At 34.4% G+C, this 26,899-nt stretch overlaps 1 protein-coding gene across 12 annotated transcripts in view; it reads left to right on the forward strand.

Annotated features, from left to right (window-relative positions):
* Window positions 1-915: 915 nt before the first annotated feature.
* Window positions 916-26,899, forward strand: part of LOC119067967 (cubilin) — a 107,415-nt gene continuing 81,431 nt past the window's right edge. For 2 of the 12 annotated variants that reach the window (XM_037171308.1, XM_037171310.1), the window contains exons 1-3: window positions 917-1,487; window positions 6,036-6,308; window positions 20,477-20,537. The gene's annotated coding sequence lies outside the window, so the exon portion shown is untranslated. Of the gene's footprint in view, window positions 1,488-6,035; window positions 6,309-20,476; window positions 20,538-26,899 lie in introns of all 12 variants that reach the window. The other 10 variants (XM_037171305.1, XM_037171307.1, XM_037171299.1 and 7 more) reach the window with 7 other exon arrangements.

Consider the following 26,899-nt stretch of genomic DNA (forward strand, 5'->3'; position numbering starts at 1 on the left):
GAATGAATGAACAGCAATATCATCATTGCAATGCCACAATATTCCTACAGTAGAACATTCAATCCATACACCAATCACACCGGTCCGCTTCTACGCGTTATCTATTTATTTTTTTGCTTCAAAAGTTGTGAATTACCCTGTGCCATACCACGTGCATAACTAAGACGAAGACCTCATTATAAAAAAAAATACTCTCCCCTCGCATATACATCATAATTATGGTACATGCTTTGGTCCATATAATATGCGCACATAGCATAACTATTTGAGTGTTCGTATTATGACAAATAAATTTGTCTTTTATTTATTAAACATGAATTACATAAGAACATGAAACCTATTATACCCGAACCAGTGAGTGAGCTTATGGGAACTAATCTCAACCATATAGAAAGTCTACAGTCAACTAATACAGATCTACAGGCTACTTGATGCTTGACAATTCAATGGCAAACTGTGATCACCACAAGCTCAGTTTATGCTCGTAAAAGTCAGTTCTAACACTAAATTGACCGATCATCTAAAAAATTTAAAAAACTAAAAAACTGGTGTAATGGTAAAGTTTGATGGAAATACAGTGAAATAACCCTCAAAATTCGTTCAAAATTTTGTGTAATTGCAATGAGATGCCGATACATAGATATAATAAGTGGAATTCAGACCTGATTTTAAATACTTTCATTTATCGTCGAGTGGCACCATGTCCTTCCCAAGTCGTACTTGTATATTTACCAACATCTTTTTCGAATTATACATCCACCAATCTACCAAAACATATTACAAAAACGCACACATAGACCGCAGATTAAGAGGAATATTGCGCAATTTCATTTTAAAATACAAATAACATACAGATGAAAAATATTTGCCCAAGGCTTGCGCAAAATCATTTTCTACATTTACTATCATAGAGGAGCCGCTCCCTATAAAACGAGATCAGGTTTTTGTCTGATTAAAGTATCTTCTTGTACCATCGCGCTAAACTTTTATTACAAATTGAACAGGAAATTTATTTAGTAAAATGTATTTAAAATAATCAAATCGAATTCGATTGAGGACATTTTGCGTTTGATATTAAAGTGAGTATGCGATTCGGTGTACATTTTATTTTGTTTTGCGAAAACAGTTCAGTGATGTGGATGTGATGATTTTCGATGGACGGAACGAAGAAAAAAACGCAAAGAAAATTCGTACAGTCAAAGAAGGGTGTTGTTTTTAAAATATATAAGACGGAAGAAAAAAATGTACAGAAAACGTTTGTTCTTTGAATTGTGTTTTTTTTCACTCGCCAATCGATGCAATTGAGTGGACTTTGTGATATTCAAAACTAATTCTAATAAAATAAAATTAAAATTAAATTTCATTAAGTGCTCAGTGGATAAATAAAATACAAAAAAAAAGTTAACATAAATTGAAGTATACGAAAAAAATAAATATATTTTGGGATTCTTTGCACAAGTAAATGGATAAATGTATCCATTGAAAATGTGTGTATTACATTTCCCTATATTTGTTTCTTTTTCACATCAAATTTGTTTTTTTTTTGCCAAATTTATTTTGATATTTTTTTTACTTTGAATCCTTCTCTTTTATTGGAAATGTTATTAGCGGTAGGATGTTATACTAATGTGAACGATCAGAAAATAGTTACTAGTCGATACGAAATCATTCCAGTCAATTCTTTGTTGTTTTTTTTAAGGTATACCCGTGTTTGTAGCCAAAATAAGCCTTATTCGTGAACATAAAACGAAGTATTATGATTCCATAAATTAGATGTTAACAACGACCTGAATGTGCTACTCCCTTTTTTTTGTCTCAGTTACGATAAGAAAGTTTTTCGGTTCAACCCAGTTAGGAATTTCTTTATGAAGACTGTTTCTATCTATCCCAATTTTCAAACTAATTCCAGGTAATTTCAGATATAGATGATTGATTATCGAAAAAAAAAATTCGCTCTAAATTAAATTGATGAAATGATTGATTACGAAGATATTGTTTTTCATTCCAAGAAATTTTGTTCACGTTTATTGCTCTGCGATCCAGTATATATTTTGATAAATTTTATCAGTAAATTTTCCATCGGAAAAAATCATAATTTTAGAGAAGTACAGTGAGAAATTGAGTTAAGACACATACCAGTTGCTTAACAATTCCCAAATGGTTTTTATTTGAAGTATAATTTCATATCAAGCATTTATGTTTGAACAGCAAACCGATTATAATTTTCATCTTTCAGCATCGTATATCAACTATTCACTGGATCGAAGGGATCGCCCACAAATGACGTCCACTTTAAAAGAGAGGCGGTACGGCTGCAAATATGGAAAATCTGTGGATGTCATTTATGGACACTCCCGATAGTCTATCGCGATCCGACGCCGACTTACTGCATGTATTGTTAGTATTTTTGGCGATTTGGTCTCATAAATTAAAGATTAATCGAAGAAAATAAATATAGAGTTGGCGGGACATTTCTACACGGTCAATATCGTCAATCTTCAATCATTTTTTACTATAAAAAATTTTGGACGTTAATATCGTTTTCTAAACGATAATATCGTTTTTTGTTTTGAATATTTCGAAAAAGTTTCACCCACATCGCCTAAATTGTAAACTTTTAAAATATTGTCTGGATGATAATATGGTGCATTCGCTCTAAAATTGGCCCATAAGAAATATATGGCGCCAATGATCTGACGCAATTATATTTCGAGCCCCATAATCATCCTGGGTGTCAAATTTTAGAACGATAATACCGTTTTTTGAACAGTAATATCGTTCAGAAAACGATATTTTCGTTCATAAAACGATTTTATCGTCTAAGAACGATAATATCGTTCCTGACGATATTGGCCATGTAGAAATGTTCCGAATGCTCCGAATATAGCCAATTGTTCATAAGATACCACCATTGCGTTACGTGCATGCATGACTGAAAACGTTGTGGAATGAGTACGATTGAAAATTTAATTCTTTTGCAGTAATCATTGAAGCATTTCGAAAGAACCAATACAGAACAATTTACGTTAAAACTAATGAAGTAAAATATTTTGCATTAATTTCGTAGAATCGCTGAGTGTTCTAAAAATTCTTTCGCCTTATATTGTTCTGAGTTGGACAATTTTGATTCACGAAAACTAAACTCAAACGGAAATTCGTATGATAGATAGGTCATAGGACATGTATTCATTCCAAGCAATCTTTTGCTCTACGAAAATTCTTCGAATTACGTAAAAAGCGAAACGTCGGAATTTCGCAACACCTGACAAAAATAAGTAATTTTTCGTAAACTTTTAATATCCTATTGTCACTCAACAATTTCCGACATTTCCGCATAATTCTTAAAACAATCAACATCTACTATACTGCTCGAATAAATTTAGACACAGTTTTAGCGAATTTCGGTATAGATTTCGACGTGTAAATGACGGATAAATGTCATACAAAGAGGTCAATGAGTTCTTACACCAAGAGTAAACAATGTGACGGATGTGACACAGTTTTACCGAGTTGCCTTTCACTCGAATATGTTTTTAGAAATTACCATTCATCTGTTGTAATACAACAGCTAAAGCAGATGTGTGAGTCATCCGTAGTATTAAGGGTTTTTACTTTCGTCGTTAAATTTTTACTTTTGCTGAAAATGGAAATAATGTTCCGATTAATCTCTCATACGGAAGACTATTCATCTCATCTGGACAACGATGGTAAAAGGTTTCCAATTTTGTGTTAGTTTGTGAAAGGAATTCGTGTCATAAAAGAATTGAGCTTTCATTGTTTACACTCAGCTGACGAAAGTATGGATCTAATTTTGATGAATCGAAAAATTGCATCCGTCGATGCATCAGTAAATAATTGTGCAACTTTCACTTTCTTATTGCTCTTCTTTCGTCGATTGATAACAATCTCATCTTTTTAATGGACTCGTTTTATCGTAATACATGAAATGTTCAGTTTCTTCTATTCTACTCTAAAGTTTCACAACGTTCGTCTGTCCAATATAGCCAGTACACAAAGAAACTTCACGGAGAACAAAGAGTCAAAAGCATTTTGCTGGCCAAGAAGCAGAAACATCTCAAAGACTGGCGAGTTGAAATTTAATCTTTTACAAATGGCACTGATACTCGACAGCGTAATTTAATTTGTTACTTCTGGTATTTAGTGATGGATAATAAATCTTTTACTTCATTAGTTTTTTCATTCATCTTGCTGTATAACGAATCAATTTTTCAAAATTTTTCCTATCATAAAAAATGTTTTTGCAAAAGTAGTCCCTTGAACTCATATAGAAAGAGAAAACAAAAATTGAAAAGTTTTCTTAGCCGTGTGTCTAGTCCGTCCGTTGAAGTAAAATATTTGAATACTAATTGTTGATGAAGTGCATACAATTTAAATTCATTATGCCTACATCAACGACTCCACTACTACACCAAAGTCTTTCTGTTGATATGGCTTTTTTTGGCTGTCCTCAATACTGTCGAAAGTAACGTAAACTCCGAGTCTCATTAGAGAAACGGATTTCCTTATTCATATTTATTGTAACGAAAAACAGATGTTTTTTTGTCAAACTCTTCTCTCTGTTTTTTTTGGCCAGCGTAAGAATTTTGCTGAATAGATTGATTCTATCGTATTTATTATATCAATATACTTAACGTAATCGCCATCGTCTTTTTCGTGACAGGGCAAAACGAATGATTCGTTTTTTTTATATATTTAATTCAGATTTATTATCATCATTGGCAATCTCGTAAACTGCAAACATAATATTTTTCGTGTGGCTTTCGGTAGCTCAACCGTGTTATGAATATACAAACTAGTGTTGTTTGTGCAGCATATACATATCTCTATACATACATTGTGTGGCATTATACTGTAAAGAATAATTTTTTTTAAATTTTTCCTGCCTGCATTGACCGCGCAAATCATCATTGCCAATATTATATGCATTTCTATTCCACATAGGACCACATATTTCTGTGACACACAAAACAACAAACATGAATGTAGTTTAATTTTGTTTATTTTTCCCGAAAGGAGTACACAAGATTCATTTTCAAGACACCCGGTCGCCACTTGCCATACTACACTACACAAACAATTTTTGCCAACATTTTCCTACACATTTTTCTTCTTTTTGATATTTTACTTCGCATACCAGCATTGTTTTACACAAATACGAACACGGTGCTAACATGAGTAACATTGTTGGTAGTAGTATGACGTCATTATATAGCGCATGTCACTGTTTCCAAAATTTGTATCCTGGCGCACCCTATGGAACACCCTATAACTTGATCACAAATGAGAAAGAAAAAAATCTCTCGTTTATTTGTATCTGTGATTCCAGTTGTTCAAACTTAGGTTTGAATTTTCCGACGCCATTTGACGTCCGGACGTTGTCATATTGTTTCTTTAATTTTTTGTGTACATACAAATCGGTGTCATGTGACGAAAATTTAGATTTAGTTGTGAGTGAATGTATTGGCTAAATAATATTTGCATCGATAGCTTAAACGGATAGGCTCGGTTGTTCGTCTATCGAAGATTTTCCACATTCAAAGTGTTCAATTACTTTGATTTAAATGTTTGATTATATGTAAGACTTTCATAGAAGTTTCTATTTTCCTCATACATTTTTCTTTTTGTGGCAACGCAAATGGTAACGCCCTCCTTTAAAATATAATGTATTCAGGACGGTGTTTGGTTAATATATGTTCGGATTATGTTTTGTAAATTGATATAAGATAGATCTGAAAAATTAAGTTCATTAATTACAGTTGGGGCTTAAAATTATCTTATGTTGTCTGTGTATTCTTCATGAAATTGAGATAAACAAATTGATTTTTGTAAATGATTCTGTTTTTTTTTCTGTTCTGTCTTTATTCGATCCTCGGATCTATTTTCGTATAAGGAAGACAGAAAATATTAACCATCCCATCCCAGTGATTAATTTGAATACAAATAATCTAAAAGTGACACAAAAAGTTTTTTTCATTTTTCATTTTAAATCACTAACAAAATGGAATGAATTTTAGATTTAAATAAGTAAGTAAACAAACAACAAAAAAAGCTTTAATATTGCAAACACGACGAAATAAAATAGACATGCACAGAAAACGTATAATAACGACGAAGTGACGAAATTAAAATATTTCGAAGTGAATACCAAATATAAAAGTGAAATAAACAAAAAAATATTAAGAAATTTCATCTCTCATTACGACAAATAATTTCGCGAAAAACAGATGAAATATGACTTTCAAACGAACAAATAATATGCCGGACTCTAACATTCCACTCTACCAGGGGTAAGTTTTAACAGCTTTTCTACAATGTTTTGTTTTTAGTTGTAAGCAATTTACCATCATTAATTGACCTTCTTACGAACGACAAGCGTGTCATGATATAAATGTATTCATTAAATCTACTACTTCTTTATTGAAATTATCGCATAGCTACATAGCTACAACGTAAGCCACAGCTCATCACTTATTATTTTCGTCATCGTTGCGAGCGGATGACTAGCAGCTACTGAAATGTGTATTGCTTAAAATCAATTGTGTATAGATTTATCAGGTCGGGACAATCAGCAGTGCCGGACTGGCTCAAAAAAGCCCTTCGGGCGTTGTATGAAGAAATTGTTCAAAAGGCCCTTCGTTGCCCATTATCCATACAAAAATCAAAAAGCCATTCGGGAATCGCCCGAACTCCCATAGGGCCAGTCCGGCACTGACAATCAGTAAAGATCTCGAAAGACAGATCTGTTGATCTTTTGCTTCCATTCCCCAATCGTCATGTAAATTATTGTAGCCTTCCTGTTGCCGCTAGGAACATGTCTAGAACGTCAGGTCATATTACAGCAATTTCTGAGGAAAGCCACCTCATAGTCTCCCAGCATCCTGCGTCTTAGTTGCAGAAATTTTGGGCAATCGCATATTACATTCGTTTCTTCTTCTAGATCACAGATCACAGTAACATCTCGGAGTCACTCCAGCCCCTGTCCCATTAGGAGTTTTCGAGCCGTCAGTGAATCTAACCTTACTCTTCGTTGGTAGACCCGTAGGCCATCCGTTAAAGGTATAGCCTATAAATGTAGCGTAGAACCGCTTTGTGAAGTAAATCACCGTTGATAAAATCAATTGTAATCCTCATATCATATTGACATTGATATTTTTTCTGAGTAAACTCTGTCTGCAAAATGTTTTCTAAATAATTTTTTAATCCATGTTCATTAGTGGACACTTTATGTGCATGCTTCTGTGTATTACAATTTTATACACTGCCTCTGGGCAATTTCAAAAAGATTCATTAGCAAGTTTTAAAAAAAAGAGTTAACATAATTACTAATTTCTCTGTGTATTTTCTACACAATGTTGTTGTTGTTTGTGTTATTGTTATTGTGATGCGTTGAAACGAGATGGCGTGATTTGTTTTTTTAATCCCTGTACCGAAATTGGACGCATTTCTTCCAGGGCAGAACCATACACTTCTGAATAGGCCCTGATCCAAAGCCGGCCTCACACTTTTTGTTATCTTACTTCGATAGGGAAACAGGCCACAACGTTCGAAACATGTCATTTTTGGCATACTCCTGGATGTGTCACTGGTAGATTGTATGTGTACGAAACCCAAATAATAAAACTGATGAAATTTTGTCTCTTATTTGGTTTACCATATTTTCGATATTCGATGTTGCTTCTACCCTTTTCAATTATAGTTATTTATGTAACACATGTTATTAAAAGAAAAATTACAAGCAAAGAAACTGAAAATTATGTTTTCCGATGAAAACATTTCTTTATTCAGCGCTTTAAGAGTCTTGAAAAAGGCATCTGTGATTTTTGGAAGCTATGCAGCAATTGATTCAGGGGACCTTCCTCAGTCATTTGCAACAAGACCCTTCGTTTTCACGTCAGACGCCGTGAGAAAATGGTCTGCGCTAGGGTGGCCAAAATAGTTTTTGTTGCATAATCTCCGACAATACGAAACACATTTATCTGAAATTACGACCGTTGGTAGAGGTGCTGAGGACGCATATGTTGGCCGTATGAAAATTTAGAAATTTGTGGTGTATGGGATGCAGTAGCTATTTTAAAGGATAAAATTTTTGGACAGTCTATTAACAATACTTACATTAGTAAACTTGGAAGTTATGGGTGTCGTTGGGTAGGTAGTGTACCAATTATGACACTATGACCTGCTTTCCCAATCAATTTGACGTGTTTCCTCCTATTGACAATGAAACTTGAAAGTTGTCAATTTACAACCCCGACGAATGTTTTCCGATTGCGTGTCACGCCTTCTTTACCATTGTGTGTAATTCGTTCCGCGAATCGACGAAGACTTGTGAAATATTAGTACAATACTCGCTTGTATGTTTTTGAGTGCTAGAATATTAAACTGAAGAGACCGGTGATTGGTTCATAAATTTTCCGAAAAAATCAAGCATTGAAATTCACTACCAGGTACACAGACTTCAATCTAGTTACTCTAATCACAAAGAAAATTTCAATCAAAACGAAAGATAAAAAAGCAGGAGAAAAACGTTCTGTCAACTAGCAAATGAGATTCAAAATAATGCAAAGCTAAACTATTAAGAAGAAACTGGTGTCTTTCTGCGACATAACATTGAATTAGGCAAAAAAGAAAATTGTAAAAATTTCTTGTCGCTGAATATTGGGAAATTGTTTGACGGTGAATATGGGAATACCAAACAATTTTTAATTCAATTTGTTGAAAAGAGAATATTTTCGAAACGATTACATAAATACGTTTATGACCTAAATTTTTAACATATCCTTACATCACCGGTGCCTATCATTTTATTTTAATAGCGATTTATATGTGTATATATCTACATGGAAACTTACATGAGTCTCTTCGGTGTTAACTACAAAGCACAAAGATTTCGCGTATCCTGTGTAGTGTAGTTTGGAGTACGTGTGGCATATGATATGCATATATAGACGTTAATACGAATTTTCTTCGTATATATATATGTTATGCATAAACTATTTATACCACATATTTTCACCTGCTCAATAAAGTTTTTCTTTTTCTTTCTTTCGTTTTATCTATGCTTTAAACGAGGCTTTAAACACGTATGCAACACTTCTATAGTATTCAACGTCGGCTGTGTGTATCTATACACATACACATATGAGTGTGTAGTACTATGAATTTTCTTTTATGCACGTAAATTTCGAAATTTATATCCGCATTGTGCACATTTATTATAAAATCGCATTCTGTTTTCCATTGTAAGGCGAAAGTTCAATAAATTGATGTTGCGTATAAAACTTTAGTTTGGACGAAAGAAAAAAAACCCGCACACTTTACTGATGTAAAATCGTTTCTCAATTGCGATGCGTTGCACCTGCTAAGAATAATCAAGAAAATAGTTATTAATGATTGGGGGGGCAGCTGGGGGTTTGGCCTTTCAATGGAGTTTTGATTTTTAAATGGTTTTAAATGATTTTTAAAATGCTCAAAAGCACAACATTATCAAGGCAAGTTGTTTTTGAATCTACGAATTTCGATTCAACGCTTTAAATTGGCATTATTTAAAAACAATTCTTTTGTCACCTATTTCCACAGACAGAATAGGAAGATCGGAATTCGAAAGTGAACTATAATGACTAAGTCTCAGATCAGAGTGTGTGAAGCAACAATACAAAATTATATAAAATCATTGAAGAGAATTAGGATATTAGGGTGTGATGAGTGAAGTTATCATGTGCATTAATAAATAGAATTATAAGTTGTACATTTAGTGAGGGGAAAAAACCACTCGATTTGCAACTCTTTTTAACTTATAGACTATTCGCCCGCAAACTTTTTTTCATTTTTAAATAGGTATTTTCCCAACGCATGTTTAAAGGATTTTAATGAATTAGACATGAAATCGAATTCGTTAAAAAAGTTTTACGAAAATTATCGGTGATCAATGTTTTCGTAATGAAAAAAACAATTTCTTTGATTAAATTTCTCTTACAAAACGTGATACAAAGTGCCTACCATTTCTTTTAAAAAATGTGTCACATATAGCTAATATTCCTTTTACAAAATGTAACGCATGCCCCTTTTAAAGAATGGGGTACAAGAAAAGGAAGCTTATGTTCCTTTTCACAAAATGTAACGCAAGGAACTTATCCTTCCTTTTATAAAAGGTAACTTAAGGAGCTTATGCTACCTTCTAAAGAATGTGATGCAAGAAACCTTTAAATAATGTGATGCAATCATGCTTCCTTTTACAAAATGTTACAAAACGTGCAAAGACGTGCAAGGGGGGAGGGGGGACTCAAATATCGCAACTATTTGAATGGCCCCTAACATAATCTGACACATGGAACTTTTGCCATCTCTTATAAAATTGGATGAGGAAGCTCGTACTCATTTTTTGTTTGTATAGATTGTGGGAATTGTCATCGTAACTACAAATATCAGCAGTAGCGCAGTCTGTGAGTCGGTCTGTTGAGCTCCAAAATTCAAAAAAAAACAGTTTATTTGGTAGTAAATTTAAATTGCCCATGAAAACATGGACCATGAAATGACAGAATACCGACTTGTCGCCGGCGTCAATCGTTTGCGTGAAGCTTCCGAGGAAATTAAAACAAAGTCACACCTGTTGTGTGGGTCAGCTCATTTGACTGTTCAAACTTCTCAATCGTTTTGAAATGTATTTTTGATGGCCACAAAAACATAATTAGAAGAAGAACCTGGAACGGTGTCGAATTCGTTTCGACTATTGTAATTTTCTATTTTCATGCTCTTAATACTATGTATTTGACTAACAAATGACCAAATACAAAACCAGACCAGGTGTTCTGTTGATTTTTTTCGTTTTGTTCAAGGTATTATCATTTTTCACAGACGAAATAGACCAGAAGAAATGTTTAAAAAACAACAACAAAACAAACAAGTTGAACTGAACACACCTGCTTAATTTGCTAAGAAGTTGACTTTTGTGTGAAGTGTGCACAAAAGTGATGAAATTGGATGAAATTTCATTTTAAGTTTGTCGAGTGCACATTGCACACAAATAGAGAAAAATTGAAAGAAGAAAAAAAATTGTGTCACCAGATCCAACTTTTTTCGGTCGATATTATATTTCACTTAGGTAATAACTAAAAGCTCATTACAGTTGTTTGGAAGTTTCAGATTTTTTTTATTAGTAATAGATCTTTAAAAGCATACTGTGAATATGGCGAGAATTTTAATTAAAATTGATTATTTGGCTTAGTTCATTAAGTTTTCGGTTGAAAGAAAAAAGAAACTTTCATCGCACTTCCTGCTATATATATTCCGATCAACTGCCGAAACTGAAGTAGCACAATTGAAACTTCTTTTTTTTTGGTTTGTTTTGTACAATTGATTTTTTTTCCTCGTCTACCTTCGCAATATTTGTTCAATAATAAATTACATTTTCTCAAACTTTTTTTTTATTAAACTCTACAAAACGTTTGAAAACCAAACACTTCCAAACTTAATCGAAATTATCGATTTAAAAAAATTGAGAAATGACAAATGGAATTTGAAGCAGGCATCCCCAATAACGTTATTATTACCCGAAATGAATTCGGTTATTCGAATAACGTTATTCAAAATCACGAACTAATGTCGGTTAATTTATCACAAATTATTGCAGATTACACTAAAGATCACTTCCAAGGGCTGAAAAAATACAAACTCAAACTCACAGCCACAATGAATCGATCTCTGTGGGCCGGGGTCCATTTTTGTATGAAAAAATTCAAGTTTGGGGCACTCTCCGGTACGTTGTTCCTTTTTAGTCTCTAATCGATAGTGTACAAGGGTGCCACTCCATCCTAGACGATTTAGGTCGCTCAATGGCGAAATGTGCAACAAACGACGAAAATCGGTGGAAATTCTACAAGAAGGATTTTTGTGAATATATTTCTAAGCGATTTACCTGCTGTTATTACTAGTTATTACTCGTTAAAATTCTCTGAGCACTGCTTCATCTTGTTCATGATTTATTACAGTTTCGTCACAGCGTAAATTATTTATACGTCACTAAGTTTTCGAGTAAAACAAACTTGCCATATATTTTACACGCTTCATGATACGAAAACAGACGAAATCACGCGCTGAAAGTTATCGGAAACCATAGTTTTTTGGGTTCTCTCTGAGCAGACCTTGTAAACAGGTCTAGGGATAAAAATGATGTTATACTCGCTTGGTTTTGAATTGATATATACGAAGGCGGAGCTAACTCTATCACTCTCTTTTGCTCTTTTTGTTTTTTCTGTTTTTCGAATCATAAAGCGTGTAAACTTTTGTTCATTATGGAGAGAACACACTCAATCACATTATGTATGTGAACTCGTATCCAACGAGAATTATTTTTGCATACGTAACGTATGTATACTGTAATTTCGTGATTTCTCTCCTTATGATGAAAATAACTATTTCTCTACAAAACTTTTATTTTTAATAGACCCATAAAAATACTAGTTTTTGAAGGTTAGGGTCTAGACTTTTCTACAATAACGGAAAAATGTCAATACACCTTCCCGAGAGCTTTCCACAGTTTCCTAAAGTTGGACGAGGGTACCTGAAATGGCTTGAATTCTAGTTTTATGACTACTATATTCATTAATTGCAGCAAGTAAATCGCCTAGATACACATATAAACCCAAAAATCCTTCTTTTGAGAACATCCTGATGAGAAAAAACCGAACTTATCCTTACGCGAGTAATGTGTAATTTTGGAGAAATGTCGATTCCACATTCGTCAATTTGTCATTTGTTACACATTTCGCCATTGAGCGACCTAAATCGTTTAGGACGAGGATGGAGTGGCACCCTTGTACACTATCGATCAGAGATTAAAAACGAACAATGTACCGGAGAGTGCCCCAAACTTTTCCATACAAAAATGGACCCCGACCCACAGAGATCGATTAATTGTGTCTGTGAGTTTGAGTTTGTATTTTTTCAGCCCTTGGAAGTGATCTTTAGTTTAATCTGCATGCATTTGTGATAAATTAACCGAAATTAGTTCGTGATTTTGAATAACGTTATTTGAGTAACCGAATTGATTTAGTTTCGGTTTTTGAATAACGTTATTCGAGTAACAGAAATCATTTCGGTTATAACGTTATTGATGCCTGATTTGAAGTTGTCTTCAGGATATTAGACAGAAAAAATAATGATCAAAGAGCCATGTGAAGACCCCAAATGTAGGATTATACAGTAAGATCGGAACCCCCCCCCAAATATTGGATATTATACGAAAACATTGTCTTCGTGCAAGACATTGAAAAAAATGTTTTCGTAAAAAATTATTTCTTCGCTTGACCCAATTATCACGGAAACATGAATGAATGGTAGAGCCATAAGATGCACCAATATGTTTTATTATTTAGCTGGCATACGACCATGGGTGTACTACCACTTTACCATACAAATTGTCGTAAAATACCATCGATTTTAGGCAATTGCCGAAGACAATTAAAAGTTACAATAACAGAAAATCGCTGAAAACTATAACATTCAGAAAATTAAAAAACGAGTCGATGTTTTTGAACGACATTCAACAGGGCTGGCTGGTACAAAAATCAAAAATGTTCTAAGCAGCGACAATAGAAATTGTGCTAAGATACACCCCTGTGCATACGACCGTTACTACGGCTTGAATAATTTAAACGCAGAGAGAAGTTAGACACATATATACTATCCTGCAACGGTCTATTCTGTTGTAACCGGTAATTTAATATTATTACCTCATTATCCTTATTAAAACTTCTTTTTCTGTTAATTGTACTTTTCTTTCTCCGAATTATGTCCACGTTCCTGTGAACAAAGTTCTGCAACATTTAATTCGAGAATGATTGATGGGATACCGAAGTCAATTTTTAATCGAATTAATTTCGATAATTGATTTTTTTCTCTTCTTCATCGTTATTGGAGATGTTTTCTGGAGGAGGTGATGGTGGTTTGAATGTCTTCATTTGTTAGTTGTTTTGTCGGCAGCGAATATTATGGTTGTGCCATGGAATACGTCGCCATTTTCACTCCATTTCAATTATAATGTTGTCTGAGAAAATTCGATCAATTTGTTTAAGCTAACAATACGCACTGTTTTTTGTACCGTACGAGGTACAAGGGACTTATGGAAATACGATGATGTGTGTAATTGATAAGATTTCAAAATTTAACCTGTCAAATACGGCTATCCATCTGTTATCTATATCAACGACAAAAATAATGACAAGCTCTGGGTAATATGGTCCTTTATATAGTAAAATGCATGTTTTAAAAAAAAATGAAGTACAAGATTTGAAATCAACCTATTAAAAATACTTTACTCGCTATACCTCTGGGAAACTCGTTTTACTGCACGGACAATAACGTTAAAACTCGTTTCCCGGTGCCTTCGCGAGTAAAAGTATATTACTTCCGAGGTTCCAAGTTGTGTATTTGATAAGTGGGGTGTTACAGCCAAAGTACCTCGTAAGTACAATGCTTTACGTGATTAGGCAGTGTAAATGGAAATGAAACATGCCGTAACACGTAAATCATTATACATGCTAGTTGAGAAATTTTTATTTTGACTTGTGGGATTATAGCCCTTGCCTTCGGCTCGTGCTATATAGTAAATTCCTCGTTCAAGACCACGCGTGACTGCAGTCAAAATAAACATTGACCAACTAGCATGAAATGTACTATTGATCGATGGAAGTAATGGACTCGATAATACTACTGGTCATATGCTTGCCTTCTGTAATGAAATGTATTGACGGTACTGATTAAGGATTTCTTTTTTAATAAAATCGGGTCAGTGGCTCGTGCGTTGGAACCCTAGAAGAGGAAGGCGAGGCCTTACGTCTATTTTGAACTAACAATTTTTGACTGCTATACTGATCACTGTCAGATATAAATTATAATAAGAGGTCAATTTGTAACCCATTTGTAACTTGTGTTACATTGGAAGATGTACGGGTTCTTACGGGGCTCAGTCAACAAAAGCTCCGACTGTTCTGACGACTCGTTTTTTATGTAGTCGCATCGCAAACCAATAATTTATTTTAAACAATAGAAATAGTGGATGGATACCTCTTCGAAAAGTATCTGCGATATGTACATTACGAATTTGATGTTTTAAAACAAATTTGTATAGATTTCCAACCAACAATCAGTCCGTATCTAACACACAAAATATTTCATCAAGTCAATTTCTAGTTGCTTTTATGGATGGTGCTTTTGTGTGTAATAGCACAGTATTTTATGTATCGTCGATATCATTGATATTCTCGTGGTACAATATCTAGATATAGATTTGTGCCAGTACACTCTTCTGTGCGATGTTTTTAGCCCCGTACGAAGTACAAAGGGGCTTATAGGATTACGATGCCGTGTGTAATTGATGGAATTCGAAGCAGACGGTAAGGGCGGTAAGGGTGTTTGCCTATATTCATAGATGACGAATCTGCAATAAAAATTTTGTATGTCTGTCTGTCTGTCACGTCGATATCTTGAGTAAATCAAATCCGATTTCAATTTTTTTTCCCTGAAAGGTAGTTGAAATAGTGAGGCTAATTTCGAAGATTGAACTAGGGTCCCATAAGTGCTTTAACGTTTTCCCAAGATTTATCTGGCCATTTAAACGCTACACTTGTAAGTCATACGTCAAATGAAAGGTATTTACAATTCCGATTGACAAAAAAATTGGATGGCCGACTCGTGAGTTAGACCCCTTGGTGTGAACTAGGTACAGGGCGGCAAGTCGCTTTTGCTTGTAGGCTGGCCAAATTTGAACGGATTTAGATGTATTTTGCTTTATTAGATAGGTATTGACCGTATTAACCGGAGAAAAAAAAAGTTTTTGAAATTCGGTTCACCGGAGCGTGAGCTAGGTCTCTTGGAGTGAGCTTATATGTGGCTACTTGACCGTACAGTGAAGGTGGTGTTTTTTGTTAATATCTCGAGTAAACTTTGACCGAATTTCATGATTTTTTTTTTGGTTTGAAAGGTACTAACGAATGTAAAACATCCGTTCTACTTTCCATCTCCTAACAAAATGGCAGTCGCCCGCCCGCCATTTTGGATTTTTGTAAAAACTATATAAATCGGTGAAAATGATAATTACAAAGTCTACACAAAGTGTGTGGGGTGTTTCAATCATTCCAAATATGGATGTCTTTATATAAATATATACAGCTATATTGAGCTATATAACAATATGAATAGTTATTTTGATCTATATACTAACATATTTATCAGTAAATTGTTTATTTATAGGTACAGGTAATATAGGTTAATTGTTGAAAAAATGTAAGTTTGGGTCCTAGGACTGAGAAAATTTTAGGTCAATTCGAAATTTGTGTTACATTTGAAAGGAACGTCGTACGGGACTTCGTAATTGCGCTATGCGCAATTTTTAAGACGTACACATTTCATAAGAATTTCACTTTACTGACGTTTACGGACGCAGTAGGCTTACGGTAAGAGTAGGGCGACGTCACGTACGCAATAGATGTACGGGTTCGTACGGGGCTCAGTCGCAGCAAACGCTCCGACTGTTCTGACGGCTCGTTTTTTCTTCTTCTTCTGTATTTTTGTATATGTATACAAAATCAACTCTCCCAATCATCCTACATGGGATTGAAAGAGTAAATATTAAACGTATCTGTTCAAACCCCATACATTTATTAGAACATTTACTTCGATTTGATATCTCGGGGTTGAGTTAGGTTCAAATAATAGTTCTACTGATTATAGATAAGATATATTCACTGTCAATGAAGGGCAATTCATGTCAGCAGTTATATATTTGCTTTGCCATTGTTGATTCGGATGCTAAAATGATGGAATAATAAATGACTGAAAAAAAAGAAGAAGAATTTATCTCCATTCTACTTCGCACATTATATAATATTATATGAGCACAGCTAAGTTTGACCAGACTATCAATAACGGGAGAGGCCAACACATATAAAGTTGATTTATTAATTAAAAGTCACATCGATATTTGTTTTAATTAAAAGTTTTGACATCATATCAATGGGTGAAACGGCGTATACAAGTAAGAGTGCACGTGAAGCTTTCGTCGTCAATTCAAAAGTAAAACTTGCCGTGGCAATTTTGGTTTTCTATGCAAACAAAGTATCAGTTACATCTCGTCCTACCATCGCCCCATGGTATACCTATAATTATATCCCATCATCGTACAGCAAAGTGACTGAAAAATGTTACGAATGAAATTCATTTCAGTTTTCACTGTTCACATTCACAATACGAGTTGATTATGCCACGCTATAGACTAAATTACTAAATTAATATGAGATGTTTGCATTTGGACGTCTGGTGTTTATATTATATTCGTTTCTACCTTCAAGAAAATTAGATTAGAACGAACATTTTCAAACGAATTCAAAAAGTTGCGCATTATACAATCAAATTTAATACAATAACAAAACCGCTCGACAACAAGCTATATATTACATTCACTTAAGCTGATAAATGTCGGAAAAATTAAATTTCATTTAAGCCGAATGATTACCCAATTTATTTGTTGGATTAGCAGTTCCAATTTGAAAATATATTTTTCAAACAATTTAAATAATCAAGTAAAGGTGATGAAGCATTGGCGATTTGTGTCAATTCTCATAAAATAAATAAATCGCTCCGATTCTAATAAAGGTAAATTACACCGTGGAGGTCGTACTCCCAGTACTGGAATACATTAAATGGAAAATGTTGTTCAGTTAAATAAGACACAAATTGTGATGGAATTTTTTTTTCTACTCCTTTCAACCATGAATTTATTATTTCAATGATTTATTGAAATACATACGTGCAGGCTTGCGTACCAACCAAATCATGAAAATGAATAATTTATGGTATATATATAAACAACGAGACAGCAGTTACCATCATAAGAAAATTGCATATGAACTTATATTGTAGCACTATAACACCTTGCTGCATACTGTACATCAAATCAAACAACTATAATCGTACGATAAATTTCATGTTTGACTTACAACCAAATCAAGCTCTAATGTTTCCTCTCCTTGTGAGATAATGATCACTAACGCAACAATATTTGTTAGCTCAATTAGTAAAATTAAGTTACATAAATTGGAAATTGATAGTACGTTACACAAGGGCTGAAAACTCACTTGTCGCAGCAATATTTTAGCAAGCATCAACATTCTATACTTACTTGCAGCATATAAATATGAAAAACATCATCCAAGGTGGTCAGTATTGACGTTCATAGGCATGCAAAAAATAAAGTCTGAGAGAAGACTGAAACTTTACCTCTTTAATCAACAGTAGCGATAAAGTAAAATTTTTCACAGCCAGTGCAATGTTTTTTGATTGTATAGTTGGCAACTGAGTGTGATAACGCGAATTCTTCTGGTCATTTTAGTAAATTAAGAAACAAATATTTTTTGATTTAATTACGTGATGGCTCATAGCTCGTTCCTATCGTTTAATTTTTCGATTAATTTTTTTATGTAAAAAATGAAAGTATGTCAGAAGGTGGTAGGAACACCATTTTTTAGCCCCGTACGAAGTACTGGGGGCTTATAAGATTAATATGCCGTTTGTAACACGTCGAATTGGAAGCAGACAGTAAGGGCAAAGCATTTGGTTATGGTAATAGATGACGAATCCGCAATAAAAAAAATGTCCGTCCGTCCGTCCGTCCATCCGTCCGTCTGTGACCCCTCTAGCTTGAGTAAATCACAACCTTTTTTGAAAATTCTTTTTTTCCCCGATTGGTATCGACAAAAGTAAGGTCAAGTTCGAAAATGGGCATGGTAGGGTCGGCCCTTCCAGAGCTAGGGCTCTATAGGTGTTTTTCAGTCTTTCGACGATATCTACCGAAATACGCACGCAATAGCTGCTTGTGATATATCAAATGAAAGGTATTGACGAGTAGAACAAAGTTGCTGAACGTTGTTTTTGGGTAAGATGCAACGTGGGCTTGTTGAGAGGGCTCAAAGGTCGTTACTCGGCCCTAAGTATTTTTTGCACATAAATCGAGTAAATCTCATCCGATTTTGCTAGTTTTTGTTTCATTTGAGAGATAATTGAATTCCGAATAGAATTATGGCAAAAAAAGTTTCAAATTTGGGCCCTTGGACTGAGGCCGCTACTCGGCCCTAAGTGTTTTTTGCACATAAATCGAGTAAATCTCAACCGATTTTGCTAATTTTTGTTTCATTTGAGAGGTAATTGAATACCCAATGGAAAGTTGGCAAAAAATTTTGGGTTTCTAAAATAATGTCGTAAATTGTTGGTTTTATTTGAGAGGTACTTCGTACGGGCATTCGTAATTGCGCTATGCGCAATTTTAAAAATGAACACTTTCAGTAAATTTGACCATGCCCAACTTGACTTGCATTTTGGTAACAGACGCATTAGAGGGTTGTAGACGCATTAGAGGGTTGTAGACGTATTAGGGTTCTGGGCGTATTACGGCTACGGACGTATTATGGTTACGGACGAAATAGGATTACGGGTCGTACGGGGCTAAGTCGCAGCAAACGCTACGACTGTTCTGATGCCTTGTTTTTAGTAACAATTCGAGATCGAAGTATGTGATGAACATTGAAATGTTATACCAATGTCGGGCGCTGATAGACCTACAAGTGGAATATATGCACCGATCGCGACCGATCGGTACAGGCGGACCTCAGAGAGATATGACCAAAAATGGTAAATGTTCAGTGAGTCCGGCTCGCCTGCAAAATGGAACTTCCAAGGAACTTTATTGAATATTACATAGGCACTGACTAATGACTATGGGGTTTTGTAGCTGGACTATTGTACCACATATTAACCTAAGTACTGTTGCTCTCAGGACAATTGTCTTGGGAAAAAACAGGGACTAACTATTTTGTGGAAAACGTTTTCTCATCTTTCTCCAATTTGTCCTCAATGGTCTACGTTTTCCCAAATTTTCAAAAAACCATTTTTTGAAAAATAGGGAAAAATCTAAGGAAAAGTGGGAAAATGTAGGAAAAATTGGGAAAAAATAGAAAAACTTTTTCCTCAAATTAGTCACTGGAAAAAATTGACGCCTGTCGTCGACCAAATTTGAACTATATCATAGAAAACATCTTGATTTACATTATTTTTAGACTGACTGATGTTATTTAGCATCTGAAGTATTATAACAGACAAAAAGTGCTATGCTGAAAAGCCTCTTGATGATTTTAGTACTGTGAGGGGGGAAAATATTTTACTTAGTATAATTGTTAAACATCTTAGCTTTCTTATGATACCAACCATATGCCACTAAGTTCTTGCTCAAGTCTAAAATGCTCTTCAATTTCCGCTACGGAGCCAAGTTTAAACCACAGCCGATCTACTGTAGCCAATACAAACAGTAGTTGTTATTTAGTTAAAATCACAATGAATACTATTTGCGTCATCACACTTAAATTCTTATTTTTACAACACTAATGACATTTTCAAATAATTTTCATTTCAGAAATCCTGTGTAAGAGTTTTCTATGTGTTGATCAATCTACCGTTTCGAATCAGACGATATGGTAAGTTAATTTCTGAATGTAATGTCATCTCATTTCTGATAAAGCCATAGTGCTTTGCACACGTTCAACAGATAAAAAACAATTTACACCGAAAATCATTTCCTACTTTCGACACGTGCGTCATGTAAAATCCATTATAACTCGGAATAAAAATGAAAAGTTTCGTTTTTGTGTGTCTATTAACCTCGGTTTCGCCTCGAATCTAAAAAATTCACAAGAAAACGCTACTTATCATCTGGTTATCCAACTCAGTGTCGAAAAGTAAAACTTTCGTTAGCTTTATTGAGAAAATCGTTTTATGTAATTTGGTGATAATTTTCGAATCAGCATGCACGTGAGTTGACTGCTGACTAAACAATTGATATCTGGACTGATGGGACAAAGTGCCCAATCATTAAAATAATATTTTATGTAAACAATAGGTTAACCAATACCACAAATATCGAAATCCTTTAAAAGCCGAATTTTTTTCTTTCGTCAAACTCCTCCGATTCCCAAACAAGCTCTCGACGAAACTTTTTTAATTGTTTGATGATCTTGTTAACATTTCTATAAACGGAGTTTTAAAATGGGGGTCTTACTGATTGTTTACTTCTTTTACTTCTTCAAAAGCTGTTTTAATTAGGTTTTTCCGAACCTTTAACACAATGTGGTTTAAACGAATTAAGAATGCAATAGAATTATTGTCCTAACCCTTATAGAATTTTCATTGCATCTATGTGTCTGATTAATAGCGGTGTCTGGGCTTATTTACGAAAACAGTTACCTTGGATCACAACTTCGACTTTTTTCACTTTCTTGATGGCCTCAAAAGTGACTCGTATCAGTATTGGACGTATTATACCTTTAAATGCTCAAAACTTAAAATTGCATGAAAAGCTTCCGTACAAACGTTAACTTTTTAAAACTGGATTTCATTTTTTTACTGGTTCAGTTAACAACAAAATGATTTTAAACAAAATTGTCGAACGAAATGATTGAATTTTCAAATTTTCAAAATGCGAGAAACTTTTCCTCTCCGGCGACGGAAAAATACAACATGGTGCTGATGCAATGTTCCGGATCTGTTTAAGGCACAGCACAAACATTAACAGTTTGGTGATACGTATTGTCGAGGGAAGAGTGTAAATTAAATTTGAGGAAATTATACTCGAGTGATGATTTTTTCTCGGATGACCACTGCAATTCTCTCATTTATAAAATATTTTAACACAGTCCATTATTATGTTACCAATTTCATGAAAATATCGGTAAAATTGCGCTTAACGCTTAAAACGCTCATTAATTACCATGCAAATATATACTCGGTCGGGTAACTATCTTTACCCTGTAGGTAGAAAGGGAACACCTATCATGATGTTATCGTTGAATCAATTTATCCCTTTTGTTCGAAGTTTCACCAAATTGTTACATCATAAAATCATAAAATTTGTTACTTCATTCGTTTAAGCATACTAAATTCGCGAAATAAAACTATTCATTGTCAGAGGTCACTTCTTTTTCTTTTCTTTTTTGTCATTTATATTGAAAATCAAAATTCAATCAAATCAAAAAACAATAATCTCAACACGCTACGGTAGTATAATTAGAGGCAGTGAAATTTCAGCATGAATTTGATTCAGCTGTCTTTCAGCTGATCCACATAAACAATAATAGTTTATTTATGTAATCAAGGTGCACAGTACTGTATTAGGCTCTAGATGTGTAATTATAGGAGGCCGCATACACATCGTGAGCTTAATAATATAAGATTATCGCCTTCGGCTCGAGCAGCAATGCCCACACGTCTCGATAACAATTTTGGCAAGAGGTGCGTACACTCTTTTATTGCATTGGCGTGAATATATCGACATTAAATGCTGTTTTTCGAGGTATTATACCCAACATTATTCCAAGTAGTTAAGCACCTAGGATAATAATTTTATTATGACCTCTAGGGTAATAATGAAAATGATCGAATTTTCAAATATAAAAACTCAACCCAACACACACGAGATTTGAACCGGGGAATTCTTGCGTACATCCAAACTACGCTACTAACTTCTCCATTCAGTCATAATGAACAAACGTGCTGCAAAGAGTACCTTAAAAAAACCGCTCTTCAATTCTTCCGTTCGGCCTTAAAAAGCGACGAGTCACTTTATTATTAGAAATTGTTTCTGATCTTTACAAAATCTTCACAACAACCACAAATTTGCTTCTATGTGAATGCTCAGTTCGATCAAAAAAATACCAACTAATGTCCTGTAACCTCCACAAGCTTTTTGTGATGATTTCAAAAAAAAGTTGCCTACCATATGCTGAAGACATTCGCAGAACGAACATCTCCAAGCACAGACCACCGTTTTGATCCTGGAAGACTTAGTGCAATGCAAATGCTAACGGAGTACAAAAATTGTCAACATTCGCCACGTCTCACCAGGCAGTGGAGCTTATTTTGTTGATTGAACTGAGCATTCACATGGAAGCAAGTAGTGTGATTGTTGTGAAGATTTTGGTATGACATATGTCATAAAGTGTTTCATTTTAAGTGATAACGTATATAACGATGCGTGTTGAATTACGTTATACACACCGCTGTGTTGTTGATTATGATGATTGCACAAAACAAACCACAGTATGTGTGTAGGTTTCGCCAATACAATAAAGAAGTATATGAAACTATGGAATACACTCACATTATGCTTACGTACAGAATATACATCACTCGCTGTCGCTCGTTCGTGTATTCTGTACTGAAGCTTAATGTTCGTTATATTCCACAGTTGTATAATCTACTATTATCTCGGCATACAGGTACTCAATTATATTATGACTATGGGATTGTAGGATTCATTCCTTTTACATCCTACACACTTCCCACATTCAATTGAACCAACGAATTCAATTTCATTTTTGATTTTGTCGATTGGCACCATTGACATCCAAGTGGTTATTTCTCATTATCTGCTTGTGGTGGCACCATATACTTTGCGTGTCCAAGCAGTTAAAGAAGTATTAGGTAGCGTCAATCAAAATTCTGAAAGAACAGTTTAGATCAAATCTGATTTGATCGCAAAGACAGTAAGCAATTTAGATGGTTTTTTTGTGCATTATATGTATTTTACATGCTACATGCGTCGAAAACGGTACTTTTCATGTTTCACGCACTAATTTCGACTTCCAAAGCATGCAAAAACCACTCGGGATAAAAAGATGAAATGTCTCGTTTTCGCGTGTTTATTGACCTCGGCTACGCCTCGTATCATCAAAATTCACACGAAAACCATACTTTTCATCTTTTTATACCAAGTCATGTAAAATACTAATGCTTTTCTGATCTTTCAAACATGAGAAGGAAATTCGTGTGAAATGTAAAACGCTAATGAAATACATGAATGGAATGAATTGGATGAAAAAAACCAACAAAAACGGTAAAAACGTGTGTTGATTGTTGAGTTTAAATTGGACAAAATAGCAAAATTCTAATCATAAGATGTTGTGCAACAAAATAGCGATCGGCTGTACCTCTACCGTTTTTGATATCCGCCTTCTTGGTACATAACATATGCAAGATTCTTTTCATAACATTTTCATTGTTCATTTGTCAACAGATTGCGAAGTGACATTTCAGTAATTTTTAAGCTTTTCGTAATATCGCAAAAACTGCAGGTTATTTCATTATCTTTGGGAACACGGGTTCCCCAATTGAAATGAGTGATAGGTCGTCGGATTCTTCTTTGAATTCTAGAGAAGTCACATCTTTAATTTTTTCGATTAATTTTGTTTGTTTTCGGTGCAAAGTGTTCAAAAGTGAAGGCTTGTCAGAGGTCTCGTGAACAGTTTTTCAGCAATAACTCAAGAAATAATTATTTAAAATCATTGTTATGCTGTACTAATGTCGGTCTTGGAAAGACGTACTACAGGTGGAGTGTATGCACTGGTTGGTGCAAGTATACCTCCACAAAAGTTATGACAAACGCATTTTTTTGGACCTAATAACGTTTTACCGTTTTATTTCTTTTTATTGACAAGCGAAAAAAAAGACTGCTATATAAGATCCCAGTACTTCTGTGTTGCAAGCCTACAAAACCTGCAAGTCTTCGGAAAAAGGTTACTGTAAAGTTGAAAATTTTAACTTTCTTTCTAGGGGCTCTCTGCTACTGAAACAGCGTCTGGAAGTGCAGTCATTTTTATCTACTTTTTTCCTTTTTCCGAAGACTTGTAGTTTCTGTAGGCTTGCCACACAGAAGACCTGGGATCTTATATATGTGAAACGATAGTGGGTGAGGCAGGCTAGAACACTACACAGCCAGTCCCGTGAAACATCAATTTTGCAGAGAAGGCGAACACTATATTTTTGGTCATAAATCTTGTGGAGGCGTACTTGCACCAACCAGTGCATACACTCCACCTGTAGTACGTCTTTCCAAGACCGACATTAGTACAGCATAACAATGATTTTAAATAATTATTTCTTGAGTTATTGCTGAAAAACTGTTCACGAGACCTCTGACAAGCCTTCACTTTTGAACACTTTGCACCGAAAACAAACAAAATTAATCGAAAAAATTAAAGATGTGACTTCTCTAGAATTCAAAGAAGAATCCGACGACCTATCACTCATTTCAATTGGGGAACCCGTGTTCCCAAAGATAATGAAATAACCTGCAGTTTTTGCGATATTACGAAAAGCTTAAAAATTACTGAAATGTCACTTCGCAATCTGTTGACAAATGAACAATGAAAATGTTATGAAAAGAATCTTGCATATGTTATGTACCAAGAAGGCGGATATCAAAAACGGTAGAGGTACAGCCGATCGCTATTTTGTTGCACAACATCTTATGATTAGAATTTTGCTATTTTGTCCAATTTAAACTCAACAATCAACACACGTTTTTACCGTTTTTGTTGGTTTTTTTCATCCAATTCATTCCATTCATGTATTTCATTAGCGTTTTACATTTCACACGAATTTCCTTCTCATGTTTGAAAGATCAGAAAAGCATTAGTATTTTACATGACTTGGTATAAAAAGATGAAAAGTATGGTTTTCGTGTGAATTTTGATGATACGAGGCGTAGCCGAGGTCAATAAACACGCGAAAACGAGACATTTCATCTTTTTATCCCGAGTGGTTTTTGCATGCTTTGGAAGTCGAAATTAGTGCGTGAAACATGAAAAGTACCGTTTTCGACGCATGTAGCATGTAAAATACATATAATGCACAAAAAAACCATCTAAATTGCTTACTGTCTTTGCGATCAAATCAGATTTGATCTAAACTGTTCTTTCAGAATTTTGATTGACGCTACCTAATACTTCTTTAACTGCTTGGACACGCAAAGTATATGGTGCCACCACAAGCAGATAATGAGAACTAACCACTTGTATGACAATGGTGCCAATCGACAAAATCAAAAATGAAATTGAATTCGTTGGTTCAATTGAATGTGGGAAGTGTGTAGGATGTAAAAGGAATGAATCCCACAACCGTAGTCATAATATAATTGGGTAACTGTATTTACCGAGATAAATAAAAATGCTCTAGAAGGATAAGTGAAAAATTATTGTTCTACACAGATAAAGTACTTTGCATCGAGTCGCATACAAGGTTTTATGCCACAGAGGCATGTAAAGTTTGCAAATTTTGCGTAATATGATGCTGAGTGGCATAAATATGTAACTATTATTCCCTTGACTGTAAGTCTAACACCCTGACTGCCGGAAAATACCCTAGAATGTTTGAATGAAATGCACGACAATTTTCAAGTCAACAAAGTGATTTAAATAAATAAATAAATAAGAAAGGTATGACCTCTGACTATAACATAAAAATTAACTTCGATCAAAATATGTACACTCAGGGAACTTTTGTGACAAAACGGTTTCAGAGGGGTGTATGAAATTTCATGAAATGAAAAATTTTGTATGGGGAAGGAGCTGTTCCGATTTTACTGAATGCTGTTCTGAGCTCCCAATAGGTCCCTGAATCGATGTGCGTTCTTAGTTTTTTGGGTGCATTTCGGAAAAACTTCTTTTTTTTAGGAGAGGCGTGCATTCCAAGCATGAAACAATACAATAAAATAATTCCAACTGTTTCGGAACATATTACGCTTACGCGAGTATATTTCGCTTTTAAGACATTGAAACATTAGGTCGCTCGAACAAAACAGCAAAACATTAACATTAAGTTTACAATATTGCTTAGGAGTTAATGGCAAGCATATTCCCATGCATATAATAGTGTAAATTTTCCTTCCATATTCTCGTCCTCGTATTTGTGATAATATGTTGAAGGAAACGGTGTATAAGCTATTTGTATTTACATGATATTTTCATATTTTCTAGCACATCCATTGTCTATTTACTCTTATCTA

This window comes from Bradysia coprophila (genome assembly GCF_014529535.1).
Source record: "Bradysia coprophila strain Holo2 chromosome X unlocalized genomic scaffold, BU_Bcop_v1 contig_132, whole genome shotgun sequence".
Lineage (NCBI taxonomy): Eukaryota > Metazoa > Arthropoda > Insecta > Diptera > Sciaridae > Bradysia > Bradysia coprophila.